The 7,204-nt window shown below is 39.8% G+C and overlaps 1 pseudogene; it reads left to right on the forward strand.

Moving 5' to 3' along the window:
- Nucleotides 1-3,178: 3,178 nt before the first annotated feature.
- LOC129558983 (large ribosomal subunit protein uL30 pseudogene) lies at nt 3,179-4,975 on the forward strand (annotated as a pseudogene).
- Nucleotides 4,976-7,204: the final 2,229 nt, after the last annotated feature.

Raw genomic sequence — 7,204 nt, forward strand, 5'->3', positions numbered from 1 at the left:
GTTCTATACCATAAGATTTAAAAACAACATATTCAATAGATTTCATAAATTGGATAAAATACTTTCCGAGAGGAACAGGATGCAAAATTTCCTCGTATAAAGACTGAATGTGAGAGAGAAAATCATTAACATAAATCTTTGGAATACTTTTCTTGAGTCTGGGCAAGCTCTTATTGGTGGTCAGCTGCTCTCTTGTTTTTCTAAGATTTGCTGCAGCCAGGAGCTCTTTTTATGCTCAGTTCAGAATGGTCATCCTGCATGGTTGGAAAACTTGATGTTTCTCATGTCTCCTAGCAGCTTGGGGGAGAAGGAAATGCCAACCCACTCCAGTATTCTTGCCTAGAGAATCTCATGGACAGAGGAGCCTGGAGGGCTGCTGTCCATGGGGTCGCACAGAGTCAGACATGACTGAAGCGACTTAGCAGCAGCCGCAGCAGCAGTTTGGGTCCCTGAAGAGCAGTGCTGGCCAAGATCATGACGTCATTCCCACTGTGGCCATCAGTTGTCAAGAGCTAAATTGTTCCTCATCTTGTTTAAAAATATATTGTGCAAAACTACTGACTATACTGCCCCGATTTAGTTTGACATAACTATAGCAAGTATCTAGAGCATATTAACATTTTGACTTGTTTATTAATTTATAGCCTACTTCTTTTCTATAGAATGTCAATTGAAGTAGTAAACCACTCAGTACCATTTTGTTTCAGCTCTTAGAATAGGTGAATAAAAAGATGCAATCTCAGGCTTTTGGGGGAATGATTTCTATGCCTTATTAAAGAGGAAACTATGTACATCAAGCATGGTTAGTTATGAACTGCAGGAGGTTTTAACCATAAGCCTTTACCTTATCATATAGTAATAATCTGTGTCCTTACTGTGGGAACAGTTCTGTATCATAGGTTACAGCCTTATACTTCCTGTGACGACACTGGTGATCTCTGCTCTCAGGAACTAGTTTAATCAGGACTGTATCCTGCTCCAACTTTTCTGATGGAAAAGTTTTTCTAATGTAACAATGAATTTATGTTTTACAACTTTCTCCCCTCAAAGGAAGTCAGTGTACATTTCATTACAACATGCTTTCAACATTCTGGTGATGAAAGAGGCAAAACTAGATTTTCACAATTTACAAATGGGGAAACCTGATGTGTGTTGAAGTTAAGTGGTTTAACAGTCATCACCCAGGGGTGCAGGTCTGACTCTCTTACGTGCATTTCCATTCTACTCACTCAAACCACGTTCTTCACACATGATAGATCCACAGCAATCTCTGTTTTTACTTCTTAGCCCCAGAGTTTCTGATTACTTAAATTCTACAAGTCAATGTGCAATAAAGATGATGCTGTTGAAGAGAATGAATTTTCTGCACCTGTTTTATACTGCAGTGTTTTGGAAATAAACAGCATTTTCCTGAAGCTGTATGTTTAAATTTGTCTTGCTAAATATGACTTTTATTTGTGTCTGCTTGGTCATCAAAATCATCATCTGTTCTTTCCTGCCAGTGACGGAGGAAGGCCAACATCCTAAATGGGTTGAGTAGGATAATTTTTATCTGAAGAAAAGTTCTTAATTGCAAAGATTTGTGCAGTAGTGACAGGAACAGATAAAGAAGCTCATGAAGAGTTGGTAAACTCCTTGCTGTTGAAACGAGTAACTCAAATTCTGATTGGTGGCTGACAGACTGGAGTTTCTTCTGTTGACAGAAAATGGTTCAGCCCGCACGACCCAGTTATGGTTCTCCAGAAGAGGGCACCAGTTTCCGAGAACAGAATCAAAGGAGGCCTGCGTTTCTGTTCAGTCTCGGCGACCCCAAGGACAGTAGCCCTCCAGGCTCGGTCCACGGGATTTTCCTGGTAGGAATACTGGAGTGGGTTGCCATTTCTTACTCCAGGGGATCTTCCCCACCCAGGGATCAAACTCGCATCTCCTATTTCTCCTGCATTGCAGGCGGATTCTTTTACAGCTGAGCCACTGGGAAAGTTCCCAGAATCGAAGGATACAAGAATCTAAATCTAAATTAAGATAGGAATAAAGTCAGCTTTCTGGCCCTTCATGACTGAGGCTTTTTTCTCAAGGAAGGAGAGTACTAAAAATTAATACCAAACTGTAAATTATACCATCATAATTTAATTCAAGTTTATTAAAGCATTGTGTTGTGAAATTTGTGATATAAGGTTTTTTTTTTTTTTTTTGGTTACAAAAATCAGTCCTTTGTTGATGTTTCCAAAAATCACACATGAAAGTGCTACAAAATTTGACTTAGTCTAAACCAGGTAGACTAGGCATTAAGGCACTTTCCTAAGCACCAGCTTGCAAAATCTCATTGTAAAATAAATCATTTCATGAGCAGTTCCTTTTAGACTTAACACATGGGTGGTCATTTTATAGGGGCCCTTGTCCTAGTTATTGAAAGTGCTCTTTATTTTTCTCTCATTTAAAAACTTTGATTATAATGGACAACTGAGTGATTACTATGATTACTACTTTAAAACTATTTAAATACTGTAAATGTGATATTGGGACTAATTTTTGCCTTTTATATTCCAAAACTTCATTTTTCTTTCCCAGCTCTTATTCAAAATGGATCTTGGTTCTGATCAGGTACTGTTCGGTGAAACATGAACTCTTTGTGCCCAAACTCAGCAAATATGTGTGGGGCACCAACTCATTTAAGCTATTGTCCTAAGAGCAGGGGTGAAGTGCTAAGATTATTAAGCCGTTTGAATAAATTTCTCCAGGTAGGGGCACTTCTGATGTGATTATTTTTAACTACAACAATCAGTGCAAACAGTTGATGAGTTCAACCTTCCGATTAGGAAATCTCTCTCTTTGAAAAAATGAATTATTTGGCTGACTGACTTGACAGCTTATTTTTAGGAAAGTGACTAAATTGGGCCTTATGTGTAAGCACAACCTCAATTGTCAGAGCTCATTCTCAATTGAATCAGGTACACGGAGGCCTTGAAAATTTTCTCTTTTCCTTTATGTTCTCTTGATCAGCTGTTGCCTTTCATTCCTACATGGACTGGGGATTTTAGTTCTGAAATGGTTTAGCAACTATTGTCTAAGTTTATAGACCATGCACCTGTGCAGAGAACTCAGGTTCTAGGAGGTAAATCCCACACTTATAATACAGTGACAGGCGCATGTGCCAACTCCCTCTTTCCCGTCTAGAACCATGGACGGTGCAGAGGAAAAAAAGGAAAAGAAGGTTCCTGCTGAGCCAGAAACCCTGAAGAAAAAGCAGAAGAATTTCGCCGAGGTTAAGATCAAGCACCTGAGAAAGAAGTTTGCCCAAAAGAGGCTTCCAAAAGGCAAGGGGGAAGCTTATCAATGAAAAAGCTAAGCAGATAATGTAGAACTGAAATTCGAATGGCTAGGATGGCATGAAGAGCCGGCAACTTCTGCGTAGCCGTGGAACCCGAATTGGCATTTGTCATCAGGATCACAGCTACCAACCGTGTGAACCCAAAGGTTAAAAACGTGCTACAGCTCCTTTGCCTCCATCTTATCTTCAGTGGCACCTTTGTGAAGCTCAACAAGGCATCAGTTAACATGCTGAGAATAGTGGAGCCACCCATTGCATCAGTTCAGTTCAGTTCAGTCTCTCAGTCGTGTCTGACTCTTTGCGACCCTATAAACTTCCAGGCTTCCCTGTCCATCACCAACTCCCAAAGTCCACTCAAACTCATGTCCATTGAGTTGGTGATGCCATCCAACCATCTCATCCTCTGTCATCATCCTCCCACCTTCAATCTTTCCCAGCATCAGGGTCTTTTCAAATGAGTCAGCTCTTTGCATCAGGTGGCCAAAGTATTGGAGTTTCAGCTTCAACATCAGTCCTTCCAATGAATCTTCAGGACTGATTTCCTTTAGGATGGACTGGTTGGCTCTCCTTGCAGTCCAAGGGACTCTCAAGAGTCTTCTCCAACACCACAGATCAAAAGCATCAATTCTTCGGTGCTCAGCTTTCTTTATAGTCCATCCATACACTTCTTTCCAGTAGTCACATCCATACATGACTACTGGAAAAACCAAAGCTTTGACTAGATGGACCTTTGTTGGCAAAGTAATGTCTCTGCTTTTTAATAAGCTGTCTAGGTTGGTCATAGCTTTTCTTCCAAGGAGTAAGCATCTTTTAATTTCAATACTGCAGTCAATACCAAATCTGCAGTGATTTTGGAGCCCAAGAAAGTAAAGTCTCCTGTTGTTTCCATTCTTTCCCCATCTATTTGCCATGAAGTATTTGCCATACATTGCACGGGGGTACCCAAATCTGAAGTCCGTAAATGAATTGATCTGCAAGCGTGGTTATGGCAAAATCAACAAGAAGTGAATTGCCCTGACAGATAACACCTTGTTTGCTTGATCTCTTGGGAAATAACAGGAGGATCTGATTCATGAGATCTATACCATTGGAAAATGTTTCAAAGAAGCAAACAACTTCCTGTGGCCCCTTAAATTGTCTTATCCATGAGAGGGAATGAAGAAAAAGACCACCCATTTTGTAGAAGGTGGAGATGCTGGCATCAGGGAAGACCAGATCAACAGGCTTATTAGAAGGATGAACCAAGGTATCTACCATGATTATATTTGTAATCTGGTCAGCTAAAAAATGATTGAAACAAATTGGAAGAAAAATGACAGTGACCAACAGAAGATATGAAATTTATGTTATAATTTCAGAAACATCTGGGTGAAATCGCACAAGTACATTTCAATTAAGGGAAATTAAAAATATATACTTGTGGCTTCAGTTTTGCTTTCTTATGGGATATTCTGAGCAGGCGTTTCTCTTTTTATTCCTAGATCATGATCCATGATGCATATTTTAGCTTTATCTCGTCTTTTTGCCCCAGTGAGTCAGGCCAAAGTGAACCTGTCAGTAAATTCATAAAGTTTAGTCTGTGCCTTCTTAGATCCTGTGCTACAGACTTTTGTTTTGCAAAAAACAGAACAAAACAGCGAAACATAAACAAAAATAGCCTATATCAACATTTACTCCCTGGAGGCAGAATTTGCAGCATAATAAAAATTATGAAATGCAAGAGGACTTGGTAAAACCTTATATAATGCTCTTCTAGGCCTTAGTGAGGAAGAGTAACCATTCCAGAAATTCACTTTGCTTCCATCCGTATCCTTATGGCAGGTTAAAGAGGAAACTTGCTATAAGGCACACTGTTATTTGGTTAGGGCATAATAAATAAGCTATCTTCAATATTACAGTGGCTACTCAGTAAACTCTCTTAATGAGCTTGTTTTGAAATAGAGACTGTGCAGCCCCTGTTGGCCTATTGTTTTCCTGGCCCAGGAGATATATCCTGGCAGACCCAGGGCAGTTCACCAGGAGGTTTGCCCAGTCCTTTGTCCTTTCTTCATGGGGGATAATTCTCACCACATCTTTCCATATCACTTACCAAGGCAGTCATAAGGCATCCAACTACAATCAGGTCAGGAGGCTCCACTGTGTCATTCTGGTTGCAGACATTTGTTCCTCCTAGGGAGCCCAAGAGGGGCGACAAACTAGAAACCCTCTTCGGATCCTTTCTCAGATTGTGCTTTCATGAGTGTGTGCTCAGTCGTGTCTGACTCTTTACGACCCCACAGACTGTAACCCACCAGGTTCCTTTCTCCACGTGATTCTCTCAGCGTGAATACTGGAGTGGGTTGCCATTTCGTTTCCTCCTCCAGGGGATCTTCCCAACCCAGGAATCAAACCCTTATCTCCTCTGTCTCCTGCATAGGCAGGTGAATTCTTTACCACTGTGTCATCTGGGGATTGGACCTTAGGGAGTTTAAATCCTTCCCTACCAATGGCCAATACTCAATAATTTCCTGTCCCCTTTTTTCCTTAGTGTGATGTAGTTCTAGCAAAGTTGGTTTAAGGATTCCACAGTGATCAGAAGACCAAGATAAAACACTATATATTATACTTGAAAAGATCTAAGTGGAGGAATGAGGTTTTTAAGAATCTAGTATTTGTCCCACATCGTGAAGGCTTGGATAGAAAACTGGATAAAACGTACTGTTGAAAACATTGTAGCAGAGGCTTCAGTATAACAAAAGCAAAAGTAAGATAGCAACCAGTAATTTTAAAATGTTTCTCTTATATTGGAGTATAGTTGACTTACAATGCTATGTTAGTTTCAGGTATACAGCAAAGTGATCCAGTTATACGTATATATGTATCCTTTCTTTTTCAAATTCTTTTCCCATTTGGGTTATTACAGAATATGGAGAAGAGTTCCCTGCACTACACAGTAGGTTACTGTTATCTCTTTTAAGTAAAGTAGTGTGTATATGTCAGTTCCAAGCTCCCAATTTATTCTTCGCCCATACTGCACCCCACCTTTCCCCTTTAGTAACCATAAATTTGTTTTCTAAGTCTGGTTTCTGCTTTGTACATCAGTTCATTTGTATCACTTTTTAAAGATTCTGCATTTAAGAGATGTCATACAATATTTGTCTGACATAATTCACTTAGTATGATAATCTCTAGCTGCATCTATGTTGCTGCAAATGGCATTATTTCATTCTTTTAACATCTGAGTAATATCCCATGGATACCACATCTTCTTAATCCATTCATCTTTCAGTAGACATTTAGGTTGCTTCCGTGCCTTGGCTGTTGTAAATAGCACCGCAGTCAAATTGGGGTGTATGTATTCTTTCAAACCATTGTTTTCTCTGGATATGTACCCAGGAGTGGGATTGTGAATCATATGGTGGCTTAATTTTTTTAAGGAACCACCACACTGTTTTCCATAGTGATTGCACCAATTTACCTTCCCACTGACAGAGTAGGAAGGGATCCTCTGCTCCACACCCTTTCCAGCTTTTGTTCTCTGTAGACGTTTCAGTGGTGGCCATTCTCACCATGTGAGGTGGTACCTCGTCATGGTTTTTTTAAATTTATTATTTTAAATTGAAGAATAATTGTTTTATTTCTCTAATAATTAGCAATGCATCTTTTAGCAATGCTGAGCATCTTTTCATGTGCCTCTTGCTGAGTTACACAGAATTTTATTTCATATAGAGAAGCAATCCAAAGCTATGGAAAATGTACAGCTCAGGCTTTGGAAGAGTAGTTCTCAACTCTGGCTGCACATTAGAAATATCTGGGGAGATTTTAAAATTCCTGGTGCCAGATTACACCCCCACACCAATTAAATCAGAATCTCTGAGGATGGAACCCACACATCAA

The sequence above is a fragment of the Moschus berezovskii genome, chromosome 8 (genome assembly GCF_049115385.1).
Source record: "Moschus berezovskii isolate FMDL1 chromosome 8, NW_MosBer_1.0, whole genome shotgun sequence".
NCBI lineage: Eukaryota > Metazoa > Chordata > Mammalia > Artiodactyla > Moschidae > Moschus > Moschus berezovskii.